Below are 26,192 nucleotides of genomic sequence, written 5' to 3' on the forward strand. Positions count from 1 at the left end.
TATCACTTATCTATATACTGATAATCAACATCATGTGGCTCAAGTCAATGTGGAGTAGTACACATTGATAGTGAATAACTGCATAACTATGTTCCATGATTATCTAATGCTGAGTCAATGAATTTCTATTGACTCAGACCTTCCTGAACTTTTTTTTTATAGACCAATACTCATTAACTATTCATGGGCTTTTAAGAAATGACATACAACTACTATGTTCCATTACCGTTACATTGTTCCTGAGATAACTATTACATGCCTGACTATTACATACATACTGATCCCATGCCTTAGTAAATGCCTCTCACTTAGCCCTGTGACTTACTGTGCTGTATACAGTTACATTTATTACAGAAACTCAGTATTAGTAACTGTTTAAGTAGCACTCAATTTGATCAGATCCCACATGCAGAGGACATAAGCCTTGCACACATATCAATAAAGAACATTCCGCAAATTTAAGAAGTATCTTTCAAAAAATGTTCCAATCTATGTGCAGACTATATATATACACTGATGATGAATATGCTCCACTGTGCCCTGCAAAGAGAAAAAACAAGGGAACGTATCATAACAGCTGTCTGCTCTCACGCATCCTGACTCAGTCCCTGTGTGGGATCATAGCTGGGCCCCTGTCCAATATCTGACGACCCCTGTTCCTCAGTGACAATATAGCCTGCCAGACAAGCTATGGCTAGAACCACACACTGTTAAACATTAAAAGCAAAAATGCCAAAGAACATTAACCCCTTCAAATTCAGTTCTTTATGGCACAATTAGATTACCTTCCACAGAAGGGTTCTGAATATACTGTGATGCTCTGCCACACTAAGGGGGTTATTCTAATTCAATCGGTTCCCCCCTCCCCCCACTCGTGGTTGCACGGGGGACCAATTGTTCGCGCATACGCATAGTTTGTGCATCTGCAGCCGCTGTGTGCGACGGCCCACAGCGCTCGCACACACAAGTCCGGGTGGGGGGCATGGAGGGGCGGGACAGGGAGTTTGTCTATGGGAACGCCCAGCGTTTCATGGTAATTCTTCAATGACGCGAGTGCAGGGGCGCGTCAGCTCCCTGCCCTTGCACAGGGCGCCTGCAGATCAGAGACACCATCGAGGTATCTCAGATCCGCAAGCGTTGAAGGAATCATTTGATGGTTGCCGACCAAGGCTGCGACGCAAGGCTGCGAAATTTGCAGCCTTGCGAGTCAACCAGAATAAGGGCCTAAATACACTGAAATGCATTCACATGACAGGATGCTCAATGCTTTCACTGCCCAGCACAGCATGACAAGAATTAGTCCTAATAGCACTGTACAAATTCACCTTAATATCATAATGCATTTGTAGGCCTTGGCAGAATGGGATTATCAGAAGCAGAACAAATAATGAGAATTGAAAAACTGAAGTTGTGAAACACACACACACATATATACACAGGGGAGATTCGGCGACACTCGCTCCAACAGAAAACTGACTCCAAGGAATCAATTGTATGACATGTTTCGGTTTAATACCGTCCTCAGAGAGAGGTATATATATATATATATATATATATATATATATATATATATATATATATATATATATATATATATATATATATATATATATATATATATATATATATATATATATATATATATATATATATATATACACACACACACATTTCATTTTCATTGAAAGCAAATTGTTTCCCGGTACTTGTGAGTTATCCGGGCTGCCGATTTCTAAATCGGGTCGGATCGGGCACATCGCATCGCATCGCATGCGACCATCGGATGCGATGCGATGCGATGCGATGACCCGATTTTTCCATAGGAATCAATGTTAAAATGGACTGAGTCCATTTTAACATGGAATTCAATGGGAAAAAGGGGTCCTTTTCATACCCCTACTATCCAAGTGGGCATGGAGTTGGATATAAACCTGTGGCGAGCGTAGCGAGCCACCGAGCCCGAAGCGTGGCGAGCGTAGCGAGCCCCGCGAGGGTACACAGAATACCGTCCCCTCGCGGGGCTCGCTTCGCTCGCCACGCTTCGGGCTCGGTGGCTCGCTACGCTCGCCACAGGTTTATATCCAACTCCATGCCCACTTGGATAGTAGGGGTATGAAAAGGACCCCTTTTTCCCATTGAATTCCATGTTAAAATGGACTCAGTCCATTTTAACATTGATTCCTATGGAAAAATCGGGTCATCGCATCCGATGATCGCATGCGATGCGATGCGATATCGCATCGCATCGCATCTGATTGTATGCCTTAACTTAAGGCATACAATCAAAAAATCGGCAGCCCAGATAACTCACAAGTACCTGTTTCCCAATATTACGAGTGTGTGTGTGTCAGTTGTCTCTGCAAAATTCTTTTTTAGTCAATGCATCAAGAATATACACCAAACCCAGTCACTGTCATAAGGATTTGTAAGAATTGTGAAATACTTTGGTGTTACAATGAAAGAATTTATATTGACCAAATAAATTATAGGGAATTAGTAAAAAGCATTAGATCATGAGCCATTTGTTTGATGGATGGGTGTGAATTGGTTAACGGAAGACCAGGCTTAGTCTGCAAAAAGCAAGGCCAGAATGCTAGATATGGGAATGGAAACTTATTGAGGGAGGAACTGGGAGGGAGGCAGGGAAGGGGAAAGAATGGGAATGCAGGGTAAGAAACTAAAAAGGAAAAATCCAGTTTAGCCACATGGGACAAGGATACAAAGGGTTAAAGGGATAATGAAGGAAATTAACATTTAAACCAGATAAAGTGATACATTGCAAATATGATGTGCACCCTGCCATAAACAATATAAGTAGCTGACATCCTGGCCATGCTGTACAGAACGTAATGAATGACACTACAAGGCCAAAAAAAAACAAAAAGGAATTTTCTCTATACAATGTGCAAAAACTCAATTATTTCTCTTCACAAGATTTGGATTCCTCAAAAAATGCTCGAGTCCCTCTGACAGGCACACCCTAAATCTGTAAATCAAGGTCACTCCCTCATTTTAATCCATTATAAAATGTAAAAATCCTGGGCTGTCACCCAAGAGAATCAGCATTGTCAACCATCATCTTTCGGTACGGTCATTCCCACAATCCTGCGCGTCTATGATTCACTGTCACACTCACTAACATTCCTGTTTCTCACTGTACCCCCAATGCCACCACATTATCACCTCCAACTTTTCCAGATGCCAATTATCAGATATCCCCCTTAGCCTGCCCTAATATAACACTTTAGCATTATGTATTTAACTTCTATTGCTGTCGGCTCCTTCCCTACTTGTCCACTGCCTATTCAACAATGCCATTACCTCACTAGTCAGTTTATATTAGTGATGGTCAACATGATCTATTTCAGGGTCCTCACAGAACCTTTGAGTAATGTCATGAAGTGTTTAAGCTTGCTAAGCATAAGCTGGTGATATCACCATCCAGCATAATCTAATATTCAATATATATATGCATAAAAGCAGTGTGCTTATGCAACATCAAAATCATGAGGAAAGGGACCAAAACAACATAATCAGAGTGGCCTGAGAGGAGTCAGTAAACATTCATGGTGCTAGCGCATTCTTCTTTATAAGTCTTTTTTTCCTGTGAATTCCCAATTTGTTGCTACGTACTGGGGATGTTGACATGGTGTTTGATGATAGTTTGTACTATGTCAACCTTATCACTTCGACATAGTGGTGTCGACTTCATGAATGCGACATGAACAGTACAAATCCACACACTGGGCCAGATGTATCAAGTTCAAAAGTGATAAAATAGGCAGTAATAGCCAGCCAATCAGCTCCTACCTGTCATGTTACAGGATGGGTTTGAAAAATGACAGGTAGGAGCTGATTGGCTGGTTGCTTATCACTCTCCATTTTATCACTTTTTGAAGCTTGATACATCTGCCCCACTGTTCCTATGGGGTTTATTCAGTCACTTTTCTGACCACGTTTAAATTCCAGCACCGGTGCCCTTCATCATGCATTTAATTAAAACAAAACAGCCCCATAAAAATGCACCACCATGTAAGCCTGCTGAATAAACATATTTCTGTACACTGACAGCACAACTCTCCAGTAATCACTTCACTGTGAATTGACGCCTTGAAAGTCAAACCTTAAACGGTGGTAATATTGTTCTCTATCAATATCACACCTCCCTTTAGGTGCAGGTGTACAAGATTTGGAATAAAATTTAATCACGTTTCCACTTTGCCCACCAGTACTACATTCCTTGTCATTGGTGAAGCAATGGGCGCTGGTGCAGGCTTCCAGCGCCTTGCTTCTTTTTACATATTTGCTGTTTTTATGAGAAACAAAAGGATCAAATAGGTTTGGGGTGTAGCTGAAGCATTATAATTTGGTATAGAGAATGGGAATGTGGTAGGATTAGGGTACTATTGGTGCTAGAATAATATAAAAATTAAAAATGTGTCTTTTACGGGGGAATTAGTTTTCTATATAGCCGTCACTAGGTGACCCCTGACAAAGCAATTCGGTTGTTGCTCTGTTACTGATTAGCCACGGGGAGAGACATCTGCAGCTCCCCACATTGGTAAAGAAATGTGCAAAGTGACCCATTTTGGTATCCAAACAGTACTTTCAGATAATTTAATTATACTTTGTTTTTTTTGGGATCACATAAATGTAATAGTCAAATAAAGCCAGGTGGAGACATATTCCAAGTTGAATAAATACTGTGACTTTACAAAGTATACACTCAACCACACTGGACTCCTCTTAGCAGCTGACGGAATACTTTAAAGATAAAAATAGTTGACTGTTATAAAGCAGCGGAAGGCTATAAAAAGATATCTAAATGATTTCAAGTTGAGATTTACACGGTCAGAAACAAACGTAAAGGCAAGATCTGGACACCCAGAATCATTTCCGTAAGACCTGACTGTAAATTGGTCATGTATACAAAACAGACTCCACATACAATATCAATGCAAATGGCCTAAAAAAATAAAAATAAAATAAACTGACACTATAATGAACAACAGTACAGCATTTCATTCACAAGACTTCTCCACATGTATAAAGGAAACCCTCTATAAGGCAGCACTGGCAAGTTGGGTGAAACGTTCACCACACCAATGGCAGCTTTTAGCAGACCCCCAAGGGCAACTTCATGCAGCTCTATTTCTCTAGGCCCTCTAACGTGTTTCACAGAGATTGAAACTTCTAATTGGTCTTCCTGATTGCACCGCTCTGCAGCCATTTAAAAGTGGTGAGCACAGGAATTTGGACAACCAGATTGGACAGATCATCTGACAGATAACGGTGTAGTCTGTACCCAGCCTAAAGGCCCATACACACTGGGCGACTTTGAGCTGAAAGCTGCTGAAAACACAAACTTTGAGCGGCTTTCAGCTCAAAGCCGGCTATTGTGTATGGCCCGGCGATGAGCGCCGAGCGGTGATGCGCGCTCCCGCATCATCGCCGGGAAAGCCGCTCATCTGCTGGTATTACCAGCAGATGAGCGGCTTCGAGGACAGCTTTGCATAGCACTGCGCTATGCAAAGCCGTCCACCCCCCAACGGCACCTGGCAGGGAAAAGGCTGCTCAGTGTGTATCCACTGAATGGCATTCCCCCTAGCAATGATAGCGATCATCGCTGTCCATACAAGCTGAGCATAATCGCCCAGTGTGTATGGACCTTAAAGCAGTGTTGCCTACTTTCTGGCTGAACTTTCCAGGAGAGGGTAGTCAGCTTTATGAGGCAGGGGGTTGGGATTCGGGCAGCTATGAGTGAAATGCATTTGGGGGTGTGGCCAATGTGATTGCATCATCATAGCAACACACCCCGCCTGAGGCGTAACTCTGGGAGGCAATGGAGTCATCTGCCGCCGGGCTCCTGCTTCCACGGGGGCAACTCTCCTCCCCTGTGAGTTTGAATCAGTTAATTGAAAGCTGTTAATATAATTTCTGTGGCTGTCTCCCCTTCTAACATCATTTTTGCAATTGTCACACCTTGTAATCGAAACTATGACCTGTCTTACAGGAAACAGACACCTTACTGATTAAGCTATTTGGGGAGCACCCATATTTATCTTGCCTCTGGGCAACTGGGACGAACTTATGCCAGTGCACCCCGCAGTGCAATGCCAGTAGATTAGGTATTGCACAGTGGTGGGCAGGGATCCAATGATGCGATTTGCATCATTTAGTCTCATGGAACCCCTCGCCGAGGGTTGGGGGGGTCATGGGAGACTGGGAGCATCGCAGGGAATTTGCCCACTTTTCCTGTGGGCTGGGAAGCAGAACTGAGCTTTGGGCAGGGAGGATATGCAACCCTGGCCTAAAGGTGGGTACACACATATACAATCCTTGGCTGTCCATTGGATATATGTGTATACTGTGCCGCTGCAAGGGCGTGAACCAATAAACAGCTTGTAACTCTTCTGGAAAGGTCAGAACTTTTAGGTTGCAGCACCTGTGCTGCAGCCTCATAATTCCCATAGAGGAGCTGCTTGGGGACATTGGCTCATTTCACACACTGCGAGGCTGAATCCGGGGTGTTAAACCAATCAACCGAAGATTGTACAGATGTGTACCCACCTTAACAGTCCAGGTTTTAAGAATATCCATGCTTGAGCACAGATTGTTAAATAAAAAAACGGAGGTACCAATTGTCACCTGAGATTAAGTAAAGCTATCCCGCACACTGACAGTACACAGTTAAATGCACATTAAGGGAAGAGGTTGGTAAATGCTCTCAACAACTGTTTCGTAGGTCTGGTGGAATGTCAAAGATAGTAAAGTAGCTTTGGATGAGAATCAAAACATGCCATGGATGTTTATATATTACATACAGTATATATCATATTATGCAGATATAAATTAACATACACACAGCCCTGCAATTGCAGGCTATGGATAGCTGATGGAATGCGCTCTGTATATACCTGCTGTCAGTTCTCCCCTGCCATCCCCTCCTTAGCCCATCACCGCGCCTCACTCGCCCAACAGCATGTTACACACATTCACCCTCACCCCTTATGTGTACAACTACCTGCCATGGAGTCACCCACAGGAACGCTTCTCTCACTAGTACATTATTATGGGCCGATCATCTATGTAAATGCCCCTACATGGTGCGAGATGACGAAGCACATACCTGACGTCACGCTTGCATGTCACACTAGCTCTCTGGTCCAGCCACACCCACTCAGACGGTAATACGTCGCCATCCTCCCTTCTCTGTAGAAAAATCGGTAACCGCCCGGCTAGCCAATCACTGCCCTGATCTGCAAAAGCCAAAGCGAGGCTTGGAACTCTGACCATTCAATTAGTACTCACCAATTGTACCCAATAACAGACTTCTCTTATGAATACCATTACAATCACGTCGCTCTCAAACTACATCTCCCAGCATGCCCCATGACGGGGATGGTTACATGCACACAGACAACGCAAAATAGTTCCCCGCAGCTTTTAGGCAGGGATACGGTGCGCCAAACGAAAGCTCACCTACTCCATGTATGTAGCGGCTCATTTCTATAATATAGGCCACCGTCCGTTCCAATGCGAGAGGAAGATGCGGCGTAGGAACATTGTACAGTGAGTGACCAGACCTTTGTCGCGTACAGAGACGTGAGTTTTACGTGCCCTCCGGTTGCTAAGTAGCCAGTACGGAGGCGAGCTGGTAATACCGTATATTCTAATGTCACTCATTACCTTTGTCTACCCAGCCTGCCAGACCGTGTCACCCTGTACATGAGGGGATTCGGTGGTACAGGCGGATAGTTATCATAGCTTACCCAGAGCCGTAGAGGGGCGGCAAACATACACACAAATCTGTACTGCAGCACATCTACACTACAGCGTGTAAGATGTGTATGTATATAATGTGTATATACATGTGACCGTTTTATGTGTTCCTTAGCATTGTTACCTAATAACTATATATACAATAAAGGCTTTTTTATTTTTTATATATATTATCCGCGTCACTGGGGACTTGGATAAATAATGCAACAAACAGCCATTGTTTTTGTTGACGTTTCAGCCCCAAACATCAACAAAAACACTGGCTGTTTGTTGCATTATTTATTCAAGTCCCCAGTGAAGCGGCCATCTATCTTAAGGTGGCCATACACATTCAGATTTATCTTCAGATCTGGCTGGTTGGAACAAAAGCATGGTTATGGATGAGAGCAAATGACAGTTGACCATTTGCTTGGAAATGCTGGAAAACTCAAACTGTCACTCATCCATAACCAGGTTTTTGTTCCAACCAGCCAGATCTGAAGATAAATCTTACTAGTGTATGGGCACCTTTATACTATTGGACCCAGCGCAGCGGGTCATTACCGAGTGCACGGGGCCCATACATTGTTTACAGAGTGCCGGCAACCCGTCCATATATGTGTATGTATGTATATAATATAGTGAATGAGTGGCACTCAGAGACTTTTGAAATAGAATAAGGTGCTGTATTTAAAGCATCACATCAGCAAAGACCGACGTTTCGAAGCCATTTTCAATGTTGTCCTTCCTCATCTTTGCGGTCACTGCTTACTCCAGTTATGTTAGCCGCTTTCAGAATTGCATCATCCACACAGGCTCGCTTCGCTGCCCACAACTTTACTAAAGGTAATAGATGGTGGCGTGGACCCAGGGAGGTGGCCTGGTACGCAAAGATTCCTACGTAAGTTCCGTAGTGTAAGCGGTGGCTGCAAAGATGAGGAAGTACTCTATATATATATATATATATATATATATATATATATATATATATATATATATATATATATATATATATATATATATATATATATATATATATATATATATATAATGTATTTTACAATGTCTCTTTTGAATTGTTTGATAAATAAAGTAATTAGGGTAGTATATGTTTATACATACTGTAGGACCTGGCTGAATTTATCTCCATATAGTAGCTTTCCTCAATAGTTTATGATGCTATTGAAATTTTAGAGTTTTCCTATGATGCTTGGCTCCTATACGCTTTGCCCATGAATGTGTCCAATACCTGCTTTCACAGATTAAACTTTGGTACTTATGTAGTATCTGGGCTGCCGATTTCTAAATCGGGTCGGATCGGGAGATCGCATCGCATCGCATGCGACCATGCGATTCGATGCGATGCGATGCGATGACCCGATTTTTCCATAGGAATCAATGTTAAAATGGACTGAGTCCATTTTAACATGGAATTCAATGGGAAAAATGGGTCCTTTTCATACCCCTACTATCCAAGTGGGCATGGAGTTGGATATAAACCTGTGGCGAGCGTAGCGAGCCACCGAGCCCGAAGCGTGGCGAGCGAAGCGTGGCGAGCGAAGCGAGCCCCGCGAGGGGACGAATACCGTCCCCTCGCGGGGCTCGCTTCGCTCGCCACGCTTCGGGCTCGGTGGCTCGCTACGCTCGCCACAGGTTTATATCCAACTCCATGCCCACTTGGATAGTAGGGGTATGAAAAGGACCAATTTTTCCATAGGAATCATTTTAACATTGATTCCTATGGAAAAATCGGGTCATCGCATCCGATATCGGATGCGATGCGATATCGCATCGCATCGCATCGCATCTGATTGTATGCCTTAACTTAAGGCATACAATCAAAAAATCGGCAGCCCAGATACTACATAAGTACCTAAACTTTTAACCATTAACTAGTTTTAACTTATTCATTTGTAAACTTATAGTAGGTTTCAGAATGGTAGATAACGTGTAGCACGTGAATTATGTAATATCTGTAGTATTTAAAGCACAGTGTTGACTTTTCTGTTTGTGTCTTATTATAGAAAAGAAAAACTGTAGCAATTGTTTGCTGAAGTTGCGGGAGGTAAGGTAAGAGAATGTTTGATTTGAATAATAAATCTGGCAGGCGAAAAGTGTGATTTATCTACAGTTTCTTATATAGCGCAGCAGATTCTGTTGTGCTTTACAATGGTAGACAGTGATAAAACAAACCTGGTAACGACAGACAGACTTGGAGGTAGGAGAGCCCTGCTGCAAGCTTACAATCTATAGGGATATAGGAGGGAAACACAAGGACAGGCATCAGTAATAGCATAGCAGTCACACCAAGTTACAAGTCCAGAAGGGAAGTTATATAATACATAAGTGCCTCAGAGGGTTATGCGTGTAGAACTTAAATATGATAGGCTTGCCTGAAGAGGTGAGTTTTCAGGGAACAATTGAATGTTTGGAGGCTAGTGGAGAGTCTTATTGTGCGTGGAAGGGCATTCCATAGAATGGGAGCAGCCCAATGAAAGTCCTGTAATAGTGAATGGTAGCTAGTGATCCGTGCAGAAGTGAGACGCAGATCATGTTCAGAGTGGAGTGGTCGAGAATGGAGGTATTTTGTGATAAGTAGAGAGATATATGCTGGTGCAGTATGGTTAATAGCTTTATATGCTACTAGAAGTGTTTTTTATATTGAATACGGTAAGATACAGGTAACCAATGGAAGGACTGGCAGAGCGGATCAGCAGATGATGAGTCTTGCAAGGAAGATCAGCCTACCAGCAGCATTTAAAATGTATTGCAGTGGCGAGAGTCTGTTCTTGGGAAGACCAGTTAGGAGACTATTGCAATAATAAATGTGGGATATAATGAGTGCATGGATAAGAGATTTGGTAGTGTCTTGTGTGAGATAGAGTCGTATTTTGGATATGTTTTTTAGATGCATGTAACATGATTTGGAGACAGATTAAATGTGGGGAAGAAAGGACAGTTCAGAGTCGAGGATGCATAAGCAATGAGCTTGTGGGGTAGGGTGGATTGTCGAGTTGTCAACAGTGATGGAGATGTCAGGATGGTAACTGTTCTTAGTTGGCGGGAATATAAGTAATTCCGTTTTGGAAATATTAAGTTTGAGTTGGCGAGAAGACATCCAAGATGAGATGGCAGATAGACATTCAGAGACTCGGCCCAAAACCACTGGTGACAACTCTGGGGTTGATAGATAGATTTGAATATCATCCGCATATAAGTGATACTGAAATACGAAAGAGCTAATTAGTTTGCCAAGAGAGGAAGTATAGATTGAGAAAAGCAGAGGACCTAAGACTGAGCCTTGCGGAACTCCGACTGACAGAGGCAGTGAAGAGTAAGTAGAGTCAGAGAAGCGAACACTAAAAGAGCGTTCAGATAGGTAAGATGTGAAACAGGAAAGGGCTGTATCATTAAGACCTAGGGAGTGTAGTGTATGTAAGAGAAGAGTGTGATTGGTAGTTGTCCTTAGAATGGGCTCTTCACTGGGCAATGGTCTTATTTTAGTTTGACTATTGATGTAACTTGCTTCAAAAAGGGGTTTAATGGGTACGATGCATAATACCATTCTTAAGAATGACTCAACTATTGTAGTCATAGGTCACACTGTCCCACAGGTGAAGATATATTGGATGTGGTTAGAACAGTGGTTCCTAAACTAACAAAGAGATGCTGCTTTCTCTTGAAAGGGTCCACCTGTGTTAATGGTCCAGGATCAAATAATTTATGGTGAAACAGAGTCACAAAACCAGTGATAGTGGCTTTCACTCTTAAAACATGTACAGTCGGAAGGACAATTCTGTACACCACCACATAACTGAACCTAAAGGTGTCCACACACGTGCGATAAAGCGTGCACATTTAACTTTTTGTCGCATGGCGTCTAGTTCATATCGCACCGTTTTTTTATTTTGCCACGTAATGCCCGTTCCTGTGTAGTCCATATCGCAAGGCAAAAAAAGTATGTGAAGTCAAGTATTTTTAAACTAGATTGCATGTACACGGTAATTGACTATTGTAGTGTTGTAAAAATCTGGTGTAGTTCAAATCCTATTATATAGCTCAAATTGCACCTAGCACACATCTCACCATTTGTGGGCACCATAATAGTGTGTACACATGGTAAGATTTGGCTTCCGATGTTCCCAATATAGGGAAAATCGGAAGCCATATCGCATGCTTTTTTAGGGCTTGCGTGTTTGATGCGCTGCCGATTCGTGCTCCCGTGTGAGCGCAAATCGGCAGCCAGATAGAGAGGGTAGGCAAGACTATATAGTGCAGATCTGATTGCATTGGGACTCGCATCTCACGGCAGGATCTGCCGAGTGTACACACCTTTAGGATCACAGGCACAATTTACTTAAATATGTTTTTGAAAATGTTAACAATAAAAAACTTTTAGCAAAAAGAATGCTGATAATCTATTGCAACATGATTCAATAGCTTTTCAGACCCAGTGCCGCCTTTATTTTATGTCCTGTCTGTCCTTTTTTTATGAATTTTTGCACCTCTAGACCCAGCTCCCAAGGTGCCAATAACCGGCGCAATATGTGCTATGTGCATTTTGTACTAGTTCGCATCTAGTTCAAATCACATATTTGAACTAGATGCGGACTAGAACAAAAAGTACTACCGCCAATCCAATCCAAGGCAACAACCCCCCCTCCCGTACTTGGTCAATGGGCATCTCCTTTCTTTCTGCCAGAACTGTTTGAAAAATTATACATGGACAGAAAACAGTAAAGACCCTTGCACATAATATTTGCTATACCAGTGTCATCTTTCTGGCTACATCTCCAAGAAGATGCACTGCCGGGAGTAAGAGTAGTGGTCGGGGTGACAGATTCTACTGAATCTCTATTTATGGGGCAGATGTATTAAGCCTGGCGAAGAGATAAACTTGAGATAAAGTGGAGATAAATTGGAAGGAGATAACGCACCAGCCAATCAGCTGTGTTTGAAATATGACAGTTGGAAGTTGATTGGCTGGTGCGTTATCTCTTTCCAATTTATCTCTACTTTATCTCAAGTTTATCTCTTTGCAAAGCTTAATACATCTGCCCCTATGTTTGTTCTCTGATTCAATGTTTGATTTAGATGTTAAAATTCTAAAGTCACAGGTATGCAAGAAAATCATTGCAACGTTTCTGTGTGCAGTGTGCCAAATGTGTGATAACAAAGAAGAGTGGTGTTCTGCAGCAGGAGACTACCATTAAAGTGTTTTATTTCCTAAATTGATGAAAAGTGAGACAGAAATGTCTTGCCGCTTTCTTTTAATATGTCTAATTTTGAAACCGTTTAAAGTTACATTTGTGTGCTTTTTAAACCTAAGAACACTACATTAATTATACCCCTCGGTGTTCAGTGGTAATGATAGTAGGCAGTAATAATTATTGCAGTAAAATACCTGCATGACATCTTTGAATTGCAGAAGGAATACCCTGCATGCACATATGTATCAAGGCAGTGCTATCTCTGCTTTCATCAGAAACAAACATACCATGGCACTCTAGTATTTACAGTTCAAATCCGTTACATCAGGCATGCTCAAAGTCAGGCCCGGGGGCCAATTCCGTCCCATGCTGTAATTTCAAGTGGCCCACAGCCTCCAGCTGGTAGCGGGCAGAGCATCAGATGTGGGAAGCACAGGACACTAAAGGTGGGACCCCGGCACTGGCGGATTTAGGGGGTGCCCCTCCTGTCATTTCCGACTTTAAATTATTATTTTTTTAAACCTATAGATGTTAATTACTTTTAGCAGCTAGCAGTGGCTGCAGCGTTCCCAGGTATGCATCACGGCTGGTGCGCGGGTGACGTCACCACGCACCGCTAGTGAGGAGTTATGGGAGGCTGGTGGTTGGGGTGCACTGGCAGCAGCTGCCTGAAGGCGCATGGTTGAGAGCAACGGCACAGCAGTAAGGATTATGAGGAGCGGTGACCGGTTTGCAGCTGCAGACAGCGTTACAGTACAGTGCTGTAACAGTCTGTTGTCAGAAGCCCCGGCTGCAGAGAAGCCTGTCTCCTCTGCTCACCTCTCAGACTGACGGAGACTACCTGCAAGGGGCTGCTCAAACACTGATGAATAAGAGCACAGTGCTGCAGCTACTGACCAGGTATGCCTGGACTGGAAGACCAGCACCATCCCCAGGTCATTGCTTCTTTCCCACTGTCTGCCTTTTCTCCAGCCCACTGTCCCCTCCATCCAGTTTCTCCCATCCAACCAGCCCACTGCACCCATCTTTCAGCCCCACACTTAGAACCCCCCAGCCAGTCCAGTCAATGCTACCCCTCTTTCAAATCAGCCCTTCTCCACCTTAGTGTTCAACCTACCTGCCCCTATATTACTGCCCCATCTTCCCATCCACCCCAGTGTCCCACAATATTTAATTGACCACCTATCAAAGTGTCTCCCACCCAGGCAGCTCAGTCCCCCCCCCCCCCTTCCCTCCTTAACTGGTCCACTGCCCCATCTAATGGTTTCCCTGCTAGAACCCCCCAGCCAGTCCAATCACAGTGTACCCTCATGCTGTATTTGTAGTCTCCCACCTCCATTTGCCATATTTAATGCCTCCTTTTCTATTCAGTTTAATTGCCCCCTCCTTTATCCAGTTAAATGTCACTCTGTATATAAACCTGTCTAAAGTCCTGGTTAGGACAAATTTCCTCTCCCTTTCACCTTCTGCCTGATATAACTCACTGCCTCTCCATGTCCCCTTTCTCTGGTCACTACCACTCGCTGCTATCATACACTGCCTCATTCTCTCTATGTCAGTCCCAGCCTATCACCCTCTCCCTAACTTTATGTTACCTTCCCCTGGTGCAACCCTCTCCTTTTGTTTTTTGTTTTATTTTAATGGGGGACACAAATCTCCATTACAGGCAACTGGGTTAAACTTGTAAAAAGACCCCCTCCCGCTGTATAATAGCATATTAAAAATATTGTATATACTGTACTGTAATATGTTTTGATTTTTAATATGTCCATGTGTCTTAATGTAAATTTTGGCTCAAACCCTGTATTTTTAATGGGAATTTTGGCTCAAACCATGTGTCTTTAATGTGAATTTTGGCTCAAAACCTGTGTCCTGGTGTGTCTTTTGGCTCAAAACCTGTGTCCTGGTGTGTCTTTTGGCTCAAAACCTGTGTCTTGGTGTGAATTTTTGATTATTATGTGTGGCATAATGTGTAAGGGGCGTATTGCACTGGGAGGGGAATATTGTTTGCACATGGGGAAATGCCGGCAGATCACCGGTAAGTAAATGTACAAAAAGTAGATCCTGGATTACAAAAGTCCGGCTACCCCTGCCGTAGGGACATGCTGCTCCCGGCCTTTGCTTATACACATGAGCCTGCTGCGGAAGGCTCCCGGACGCTGCTCAGACACACTGACATGAGCTGGTGCTGCTGTGGAAGGCCTCCACCAGCTTACCGCGGCAGCACCAGCTCATGTCAGTGTGTGTACGCAACAACCGGGAGCCTTCTGCAGCAGTCTCATGTCAGTGTGTGTAAGTGACGGCCGGGAGCTGCGTGTCCCTACAGGTCATCCTCATGCAGCTCCCGCCCACCACAGTCGGAGGCCTCCCTTCCACTCCCAAGTACTGCCCGCAGTGGTACTCTCTGCTGGCGAATTTCTGTCCCAGCGGCTCCCACATGGCAACAAGCAAGTAAACCCCCATGGCAATGAGCATGAAACCCCTGGCAACAGCATGTAGGTAAGCAGCACTTATGTAGCATAATTTGAAATCTGCATTACGGTGTTTGGCATAATACGTAATGGACATTATGGTGTGTGGCTTAATGTGTAATGAGCATTATGGTGTAAATTACGCTGTTTCTGGTGTTTGTTGTGAATTTTAGCTTAATCCGTGTGGCATTACGGGAATTTTAGCTCAATCCGTGTAGCATTATGTGAATTTTAGCTCAATCCGTGTGGCAATATCTGAATTTTAGCTCATTCCGTTTGACGTCATGTGTAAGGAGAAAGTGTAATGTGGTATATGGTGTGGTACATTTCACTCAAGGACATGCCCCCTTTTCAATGGCCATGCCCTCTTTTCCAGAGCGCGCACGCACAACTACATCTTACGCTTTTGACGCCAAGGTGGGCCTGTGTATTTTAAATGCCAGGGCCTATTTATAATCCCATACCCTTGCTCTCTCTGCTCTCCTCCTCCTCTCCCTCTCTGCTCTCTGAACGGGCACACTGGCACCACTAACACCCTCCTCCAATTCCCTCCCCTATCATGGTGCCCCCTCCTGTCATTTTCTCCTGGATCCGCCCCTGGGCCCCGGTGACTGCGCATTTACCTCGTTGTCTGTGGCGGCCGGCACCTCCTCACTGCAGCAGTCAGATGTGTTTGGCATCCTACCCCTGCTGCTGAATCTTATATCACCCTACTCCACAATCACAGTGGCAGCAGTGTTTGGGGAGGGGGTGCAGCAAGGGGGAAGCGTGCTTCAGTATCATGCAGAGCGGAGGAGGGCAGCAGTGGGAGCCCAAGAATCTCCTGTCCTTGCAGTGCCTGCTTTGTGTCTCCTTCCTCTGGCTCACACAAGGGGCTGGGAAACATACAGAGAAGGGGCAGGCTGGGGGACATACAGTGAATGGGGGCAGAGTGGGGTACATTGTGAATGGGAGTCATACAGTGAAGGAGGGTCAGGCTTGGGGACATACAATGAATGGAGGCACTGATGGACATTAAGAGAAGGGGTGCAGGGTGGGGGACATACAGTGAAGAAGGGGCAGGCTGGGGGACCATTCTGCTGTGATTAATGATTCAAAGAATGTTGGGCTGAATGGTCGGCCCCCACACATTTACACTTCGCCAAATCTGGCCCTCGTCGCAAAAAAGTTTGGACACCCCTGAGTTACATGAGTACTAATGTTTCCACATTGTCAAGGTAGTGTAATTGTATAAATAAAACAATAAATGACTTTCAATAAAATTAAGCAATAGGCTGCTGCATATTTTTTATACTGTCCCCACTTATCCTGTCCCCTTTGCTGTGAAGCTTAAGGTGCCTATACACTGGTGGCATATTGGAGTGATCCCCTGACTGTCATGCTGGGGGATCGGGGATATTAATCATGTAAAAATCCTACCTCAGAACACATAATTGGGACCTGTTAGCATGCTTACTGTACCCGATCGCCTGGCGGATTGCCAGTCATTGCTGGCCACTGATCGACTCATCTGGACAGCGGAATGGCGATGTTGGGGGATTGGTGGAGCAACCCCGCTGGTGTATGGGCCTCTTTACTCAGGTAAGGCCCAAACTGTGTGCCGAGGTTCCCTGGGGTGCCTCAGGACACTTGCAGGGGTGCCACGGGTTGGTTGTCCTGGACCAATTCAAATTATTTATGGACATAACCAGTGCGGGTGGCTGCCAATCATAAAATATGTGTTGAAACAGAAGCAAATCATGCCCTTTATCATATAGGATATTCTTGAGAAATATCTATGGCAACGTTCGCTCTCGAGAGGCTCAGTTGTCTCTGCATGCAAATTCCACTTGGGTTCTTTGGTTTGTACAGGATATAGTGCACCAAAGATATATCCACTGTTTACGAAGGAGATGGCACTAATACCAAGGGTTGCTTGCCCATGGCATAGCTATGATTGTGTTATGCAAATTCTTGATATCATGTGTACTATATAAGACTCTCTGCATGGACCTTTTTTTTGGGGGGGGGGGTTACATACATTATTTATAGGTTTATTATCGTCAAATAATTCAGTTCACTTTTTTTTTAAATATAATTTTTATTGAAGCACTTAAATTTTGACATTGCATAACAGGTTCAATAAACATCTCATCACGGGTACATTTCACATAGAAAACATGGGCACTTGGGTTTACATGGACCACAATACAAAATTATAGACAGTGATCTGAAGACAATATAGAATGTAAGGTATTTCTCAATGACGTTAGGGAATAAATTTGACCATGAGACAGTGCCCTATTGCAGACTGAAATATTTTTAATTTCTCCTGGAGTATCGGTATCCAGTTTGCAATTATTAAATACAAACATGTTCAGTTCCAAATAATCTTTATCCAATACTAGCAGAAGATAAACCCCACATGAAAATAGTGTATGCAACCCTGATTTTAAGGATCAGAATATTTATAACAAGTTTGGTCCAGGGAACAGTGTGTTTTTATTTTTTTTGCTCAATACTTTTAAGCACTGTTACTAAAGATTAGGTACTTGTGTAGTTTCACGGCGCCCGATATATCGGATGCGATATCGGCCGATATAATGATGTGATTTTTGACCTGTTTATAACCCCACTATCCACTACGCATGGAGTTGATTTTATATAGCGTGGCGAGTGTAGCGGATTACTGCACTCGCCACACTATATAAAATCAACTCCATGCGTAGTGGATAGTGGGGTTATAAACAGGTCAAAAATTGCATCGATATATCGGGCGCCGGGAAACTACACAAGTACCAAAGATTGTAATGTTATGAATGACTGGTAGAATTGCACTGGTAACTGTTATTCATAGATAAACATAGTAAAATATGCTCCAAGATTTTAGTATCATGTTATTGAATTTATTAGCATTACTACCAGCCGTTCTTTATGTCTGATTACATTTATTTATTTTCCCCATAGGAAGGTTTTTTCACTTTCAAACAATGTGACTATGCCAGACTGTATAAGGCTCTACTAAAAAATATTTGAAAAATAAACTCTAACAAATGTAGAAAACTTATCAATGTCCTAAAACTGTACAGTAGGCCACTTTGGAGCCATGTATTTTGGGTGATGATGTCTGGTGTTGGAATTTCAGAGATGCACAAATTTGATTGGTCTCCTAGAAAGTCAGTGCAGGGCTGACAACAAAGCTAAATAAACACCTCTCTTAAACACATACTTAAGACCGGGCCGGTGCAAGGTTTTATGACACCCTAGGCAATATTTATGGCTAGTGCGCCCCCTCGCAGATGATGTGCTGTCACCTTCAGGTAAATGGTGCCGCCGGTCAAGTCACCGTTGCCGCTGGTGAGAAGGCGTTGGTTCCTTCTGCTAGCTGGTGGGGAGACGCTGGTTTCTTCTGCTAGCACTGCTCCTGCTGGTGGGGAGACGCTGGTCCCCGCTTCTGCCACTGATTATGGTAGTTAGCGCTACTGCCGCTGATTAGTTAGTGCCGCCGTTCATGCACTGGTCCCCGCTTCTGCCGATGGTGGGGAGAAGCTGGTCCCCGCTGCTGCCGCTGACTGGATAGCACTGCTGGTGAGGGGTGGGCGGCAGCAGCGGGGGACCAGCGCCTCCATGGAAGTCCAGATACAGCATAAATTTGTTAAATACTGATGCTGGGACTCAGAGAAAATAGGCCACTGCCACCAATATACTTCATTTAAATGTTGGGCAGATGAAGAGGCGCCCTCTAGCGGCCAGTGCCCTAGGCAGCTGCCTAAAGCTGCCTAATGGTAGCTCCGGCCCTGACTTAAGAGGGTAGGGGTTTTTCCTGTTTCTACTTTGGTCATTGTCAAGGAATGGTGGATAGACTGACAGGTTGATCAAGATCTGTTCCTCCACCAAAGTGTGTGTTTGCACATCTTGTCAGTGAGAAGCAGGAACAGAACCAGCATCTTGTCAGTGAGAAGCAGGAACAGAACCAGAAGAGTCTACTGGAGAAAGTGGAAGGAAAGTACGTTTGTTTGTTCTGTGTGTGTGTGTGAGGGGAGAGTCCTGAATGCCTTCATAGGAACTAAAGTAGAAGTACTTATTTATTTAAAAGGAACTGCATTACCCAGCTCCACTTGGGTGTAAGTTGGTGAAAACTAGCAAGTTAAAAATATAATTTATATAGCTTTTACCTACATTTATAGATGTTAGTCCAAAGAAGTAAAAATTACCACTTATCTACAAATAAGTCTATTACAGTACACCTGCCACAATGTTCTGATTGGTCACTATTGAGTTGTGTAATTGTGTCGCTGCCCACTCGCTGAGGGCAATGCAGGGTAGATCTTCCTGCTGAGCCCTGCCCACTGTCCCCCTGATGAAACAATCAGTTGGTATTAAGTAAAGTATGCATCTCACTGCCAGCTTGCCAAGAGCAGTGCATGGGATCCCTCCCCAAAGAGTACTGCCCACAGCTTCCTGCAGCTCAATCGTAATCATACTTCGCATAAAACCTGCCTGAAAAAAGTGCCTACACAATGGTGACACTGCATTTCATTTATAAGATGTGTATTTAGTGTTCATTCTAGTACCCGCCATCTTTAAAAACCCATGCAGTTTCTCTTCCCTGCCTGTGGTGTCGCTGTCTGCTGTAGTGCTTCTAGCACAGTGTGGTCTGTAGATCCGCACTGATATGCAAACCAGACCGGTGCTAGAGACACTACAGCAGACAGCGACACCCCAGGCAGGGAACAGGTACTGCAAGGGTTTTCAAAGATGGTGAGTGCTAAAATAAAATATATACCTACCTTTGTCGTGATTATTTTGCACCTCGCCACACGGCTGTTCATGGCAACCTTGGCTGGCTGTATTGTGATACATCTTCTACAGTGACTCTTCATTTGTACACATCAGCATATTTCCTTCTTCTAAATTGCAATATCCTATGAAAAAGACCACTTCACCCTATGAACATTCAACCAAACACCCTCAGTCTGGTTCTGTCCAGCATCCTTGCACACAAAGAGGGCATCCACACTCAGGAACCGGAACCAAGCTCTCTCCGTTAAGCACACTCGTGTGACCCTGCCTCACCAACAAATTCCTTTTAGACCTATAGTCCTATAGACCTATATGTTATCTCTGAATTCTATTATCATGTAGTGTTCAAGATTGGTTACTAATACTACTCAGTGAGCTGGGGGAACCAATGTCTTGTTACTTACTCAGTATTAACCCCTCCCTTGCATGCACCCGAATAGTATTACTGAACTAATTTGAGCATCTACCCCTATCTGTATCTATAGTCACACTTGTAAGTGCCTTGGGTCTCCCTAAGCCATATTACAGCTCTGGGTATTGGCACTTTCATTAACCCCATGTTGAGTGCGAAAGATCCTCCAGAAACAGATGTCCCTTTAGCATGGGACTCTGGCTACACATCTGTAAAACACTCAAATGAAAGGGACATCTTGCACGTGCTTGCAAAAGTAACAATCCAATTGACATCCAAAAACTCCCTTTTTATGGACATAGACAACTGGCCCCACACATCAAGTTACCTGTGTATGGAAATGCATCCACTTTTGGAATTGGGTGCAACTCACAATCAGCCTCTTTGCCTCTAGGGCTAAACAAGCTCCATATTGTAAGGGCATTGTTGTTTTCAGTTACCACCCGTGGCATCCCCATTCTGCACCTTGTGGCCACAAGCACTGGAGTTCTTTCCTCACTACATGGGGATGTGCACAGCTACACATTACAACCACAGTTTGCCGATAACTGATAACCCATCTAATCCTGCAATTTTTTTTATGTTTTATTGTTCCTTCCATGTTTGTGAAATGTAAACATGATACAGAAAGGCAGAAATATGATTGTGTAGAAGAAACACCTGACTTTGATTTGGCACAGTCTGTTTCATTGTTAGGAGCAAATAAAAAGGCAGCAATGTATACTTTGCAAATATGGCGGGGCAGATTTACAGTATATAGAAAAAGGTACTTGTGTATTTTGGCGGCGGCCATCGATGCGATATCGCGCGATACTGTACAATGTCATACAATTTTAAAATTGTATGACATTGTACATGGCATACAATGCGATGCGATGAAACATTGTATAAGCACCCTAATGGGTGCTTACAATGTGAAATGCACCCCCACACCGCCACCCCCCCCCACTATAAACGTGAACCCGAAGCGTGGCGAGCGCAGCGGTACGCGTCCTCCGACCTTTTCATACCCCCACTATCCACGTCGGCGTGGAGTTGAGAATAGAAAGTGTGGCAAGCTACCAAGCCCGAAGCGTGGCAAGCGGATGCGGATACCTGTGAAGCCCGCGAGGGGATTCCGATACCTGTGAAGGTATCCGCGTCCCCTCGCGGGGCACGCTGCGCTCGCCACGCTTCGGGCTCAGTGGCTCGCTGCGCTCGCCACACTTTCTATTCTCAACTCCACGCCGACGTGGATAGTGGGGGTATGAAAAGGTCGGAGGACGCGTACCGCCGCCCCTCGCGGGCTCGCTGCGCTCACCACGCTTCGGATTCACGTTTATAGTGGGGGGGTGGCGTGGGGGTGCATTTCACATTGTAAGCACCCATTAGGGTGCTTAAAAGCACCCTTTATGGTGCTTATACGATCTTTCATCGCATAGGGGGAAATCGCGTCACATGCCATGTGATGAAAACATCTCGCGATGCACATCGGGGGCGCCGCTATAATACACAAGTACCTAGAAAAATGTTAAGTTTGAGAATTATGCCCCTTTCAGACCGCACTAAAAAAACGTTTTTTTTTTAACCGTTTTGAAACCGGTTTTTGGAAACGGTAAAAAAGCAGGGTCCTACCCGTTTCAGACCCGTGTTTTTTTTTTTTTTTTTTGTGTCAAAACGGATCTGAAACGGGATTCCTCCCCCCCTCCTCCCCCCCTGGGCAGCGCAGGGAGTGGAAAATCGCGCTGGGGGCAAGGGGTCCCTACAGTGTATGTTATATTAGTGGCGGGGTCCCTGCAGCTACTAGTTCCCATACGCTGCAGGGACCCCGCCACTGATTTAACATACACTGTAGGGACCCGCTGCGCTGCCCAGGTAGGATCCGTGCTGCGGGGCTGGAGGACCCCCGGGCAGCGCCTCTCCCCCATCCCCCCCCGTGTCCATACCGTGCTGTTAAGCAGGAGGGCACCCCCACCCCGTCGTGTGCATACCTCCAGTGTCTGGCTGTATGTATCGCCGGACAAGGACGCTGCCTGTCCTGCGGCTCCTGTCCTGCTCCCAGGCTCAAATTCAAGGGGGGGGGGGGGGAGAGAGACGCTGCCCGCGGGTCCTCCTGCAAAGCTAATGAAATTATTTGGGGGGGGGGGGGCGAGGGGAGAGAGACGCTGCCCGCAAAATGGATTAATTTATTGGGGGAGGGGGGGGAGACGCTGCCCGGGGGTCATCCCGCAAAACGGATTAATTTATTGGGGGGGGGGGGGGCTGGGGGCTGGGTAGTGGCGTGGTCAGGATGTCTGGACCGGAGTCCCGCTGTCACTGCTGCTCCCAGCCGCCGCGCACTCGCTGGGAGTCACTCCTTCTGCCTCTAGTACACTCCTCTCCTCCGTTGGCCAGTGCAGGATGGCGAACGAGTCCTGTCCCCCCCGCCCGCCCTCCAATAAATTATTCAGCTTTGTGGGAGGACCCCCTGGAGCCAGGACCAATGTTCCCTCTAATTTTACGAAGGCTGTGTGCGGCAAATGATATTGGCTGTGCAACTTTGGAAGGAAATAAAAATTTGTGTGCGTCACATATATATAACTGGAAAACGACATTCAGCATTTATGTCAAATTTACATTAAAATGATATTAAACATTTAAACATACAAAACACAGCACACAATGTAGTTAATGGGTGAAACACACATTAATTGAATCCACAACTACTAAAAGGAACCACTGCTGCTTTGTGCGCTCTGTTGTAATGTCTGTGCGCATGCTCGGCGGGTTGTGTGCGCGCGCACATGCGCACAGCTTAGAGGGAACACTGGCCAGGACCGGCCACGGTGCACAGGGGAGCAGAAGCCGTTTTTTGTATCGCTTTCACACCGCAAACCTGCTTTAGACCAGGTATTTAGATGCGGTGTGAAAGGGGGTAAACTTCCTCTGACCCGTTTTAAATAACGTTTTAAATACCTGGTCTAAAGCAGGTTTTGCGGTCTGAAAGCAGCATTAGTTCTTTATTTTATTGTAATAACAATGCTGTCCAGAATTGTTAGCCACGTGCAACAAAAGAAAAAACCTCACTATTTGCATGGAGTTTACAAGGTATTGCATTTTGAGTAGTGTGATATAGATACATCAGTTTTGGTACTAACATTTCAAATACCACAAACCAGCACAGCTAGGAGACCTCGTGGTTCTTCCAAGCACCAGCCAGGAGGACTAGCCTTGCCAACCGCAAGCATATAGGGTGAAATTTACTAAGAAGTGAAATACACTTATTTACCACCCTCTAGAACATAGTAGACAGGATGTGATTGGTTGCCCATAGCAATATGACCTGTGAAGTGTATTTAACATCTTAGTAAATTTCACCCATAATCTTATTGATCAGTTGGTAATGTTTCTCCTCCAGTCTCCAAACCTACAAGCGTTCCCTGAAAACTCATCTCTTCAGGCAAGCTTATCAAATTCCAGAACCAGTCACAGAACCTTGCATTCTGGTGGAATCGATGCAATAAAGAGTACGGTATCTATACTTATGTATCAATGCCTATTTCCCTATAGATTGTAAGCCCTTTGTAAAGCGCAACGGAATAAGCTGCGCTATATAAGAAACTGTTAATAAATAAATGTAGAATCCACACTTGCATCCATTAGTCTGGGTGCTCCTTTTAAAGCAGGCATGCCTAAAGTCAGGCCCGGGGGCCAATTGCGGCCCTTACTGTCATTTCAAGTGGCCTCCAGCTGGAAGCGGGCAGAGCATCAGATGTGGGAAGCACAGGACACTAAAGGTGGGGCCACGGCAAGCGCTCCTTTACCTTGCTGTCTGCTGCAGTGAGGAGATGCCGGCCGCCACAGTCAGATGTGTTTGGCGTCCTACCCCTGCTGCTGCAATCATATATCACCCTACTCCACAATCACAGTGACAGCAGTGTTTGGGGAGGGGGGCAGCAAAGGGGAAGCTTGCTTCCATAACATGCAGAGTGGAGGAGGGCAGCAGTGGGAGCCCAAGCATCTCCTGTCCTTGCAGTGCCTGCTTTGCCTCTCCTTCCTCTGGCTCACACAAGGGGCTGTGAAACATACAGAGAAGGGAGGGGCAGAGTGGGGGACATACAGTGAAGGAGGGTCAGGCTGGGGGACATGCAGTGATGGCCATTCAGAGAAGGGGGAGCAGGGGCAGGCTGGGGGACATATAGTGAATGGGAGTTATACAGAGAAGGAGGGTCAGGCTTGGGGATATAAAATTAATGGGGGCACTGATGGATATTAAGAGAAGGGGGGCAGGCTGTGGGACAGAGTGAATGGGTGCAGAGTGGGGAACATACAGTTAATGGGAGACATACAGTGAAGGAGGGGCAGGCTGGGGGACCTACAGTGAATGGGGGCAGGCTGGGGGACATAGTGAGTGGGGGACCATTCTGATGTGATTAATGATTCAAAGAATGTCAGGCTGAATGGCCCCCACATTTTCACCTAACCAAATCTGTCCCTCGTCGCAAAAAGTTTGGACACCCCTGTTTTAAAGAGACCCAGGGGGGAAACTCCAATCATAGTCATTCAGTCAGAAAGAACAGTGTCATTCACCCTGAACCCTATCTCCTTTTCTCCTCCTTTAAGTCTCACTCTATCCGTCTATACTACCCCTACCACCTCCGTGTCGCTGCAATCTACCGCCCCCCTGGCCCTATCTCCCAATTTCTTGACAACTTCGCCGCCTGGCTTCCACACTTCCTCTCCTCCAACCTGCCATGTGTCATTCTTGGTGACTTTAACATCCCCTTGGATAACCCCGCTGATCCTGGCACCTCCAAACTCCTCTCTCTCTGCTCCTCTCTTGGCCTATCTCAGTGGACTACCTCTCCCACCCACATCCAAGGACACTCCCTCGATCTCGTCTTTTCTCGCTCTTGTTCCCTTACTGACTACTCAGCTTTTCCTCTTTCTGACCCTCACCTCATCTCCTTCTCCCTCACTGCTTCCCCCTCTCCCACCCCCCCTCCCAAGCGCATTGTCTCACGGCATAACGTCAACACACTTGATCTTGCTGCCTTCTCAAACACGCTGTGTCCTCTTCTCGCCCCAATCGCCCTCATGTCCTGCCCGAACCTCGCTGCCTCCCTCTATAATGACACCCTATCTTCGGCATTGGACTCTGCCTGCCCTCCCTCCTCAATCCCCCTTCGATGCTCCAACCCCCAACCGTGGCACTCACCTATCACCCGATTCCTTAAAAAGTGCTCTCGCACTGCTGAGCGCTTCTGGAAGAAATCACGCTCCCTTGCGGATTATCTCCATTTCAAAATCATTCTTTCCTCCTTCAGCTCTGCCCTTGCTCTGGCCAAGGAATCCTACTTTAAGTCCCTCATCCTTTCCCAATCATCCAATCCCCGCAGGCTCTTCGCCACCTTCAACTCCTTGCTCTCCCCCCCTCCTGCAGCTCTTCCGTCCTCCATCGTAGCCGCTGATTTTGCTACCTACTTTTCAACCAAAATCTCCTCTCTCAGGACTGCCATCACTGCTGCCATGACCTCACCCTCTCCCTCCTCCCCTCCCACATCTCCACTCCCCTCCTTCCAACCCCTGTCCTCATTT

At 45.2% G+C, this 26,192-nt stretch overlaps 2 protein-coding genes across 18 annotated transcripts in view; one reads left to right on the top strand and one right to left on the bottom strand.

The window, feature by feature from the left end:
• The window catches only part of PEAK1 (pseudopodium enriched atypical kinase 1), a 60,516-nt gene extending 53,252 nt beyond the window's left edge, over window positions 1–7,264 (bottom strand). Inside the window, exon 1 of one of the 2 annotated variants that reach the window (XM_083183598.1) lies at window positions 7,130–7,264. The gene's annotated coding sequence lies outside the window, so the exon portion shown is untranslated. Of the gene's footprint in view, window positions 1–7,024; window positions 7,107–7,129 lie in introns of those variants that run through there. The other variant, XM_083183599.1, reaches the window with a different exon arrangement.
• A 124-nt stretch (window positions 7,265–7,388) lies between these two features.
• HMG20A (high mobility group 20A) overlaps window positions 7,389–26,192 on the top strand; it is a 49,188-nt gene continuing 30,384 nt past the window's right edge. For 2 of the 16 annotated variants that reach the window (XM_083183600.1, XM_083183615.1), the window contains exons 1-2: window positions 7,394–7,605; window positions 9,786–9,831. The gene's annotated coding sequence lies outside the window, so the exon portion shown is untranslated. Of the gene's footprint in view, window positions 7,658–7,703; window positions 7,840–9,785; window positions 9,832–24,012; window positions 24,127–26,192 lie in introns of all 16 variants that reach the window. The other 14 variants (XM_083183609.1, XM_083183601.1, XM_083183611.1 and 11 more) reach the window with 14 other exon arrangements.

This window comes from Crinia signifera, chromosome 4 (genome assembly GCF_055691185.1).
Source record: "Crinia signifera chromosome 4, ASM5569118v1, whole genome shotgun sequence".
NCBI classification, from domain to species: domain Eukaryota; kingdom Metazoa; phylum Chordata; class Amphibia; order Anura; family Myobatrachidae; genus Crinia; species Crinia signifera.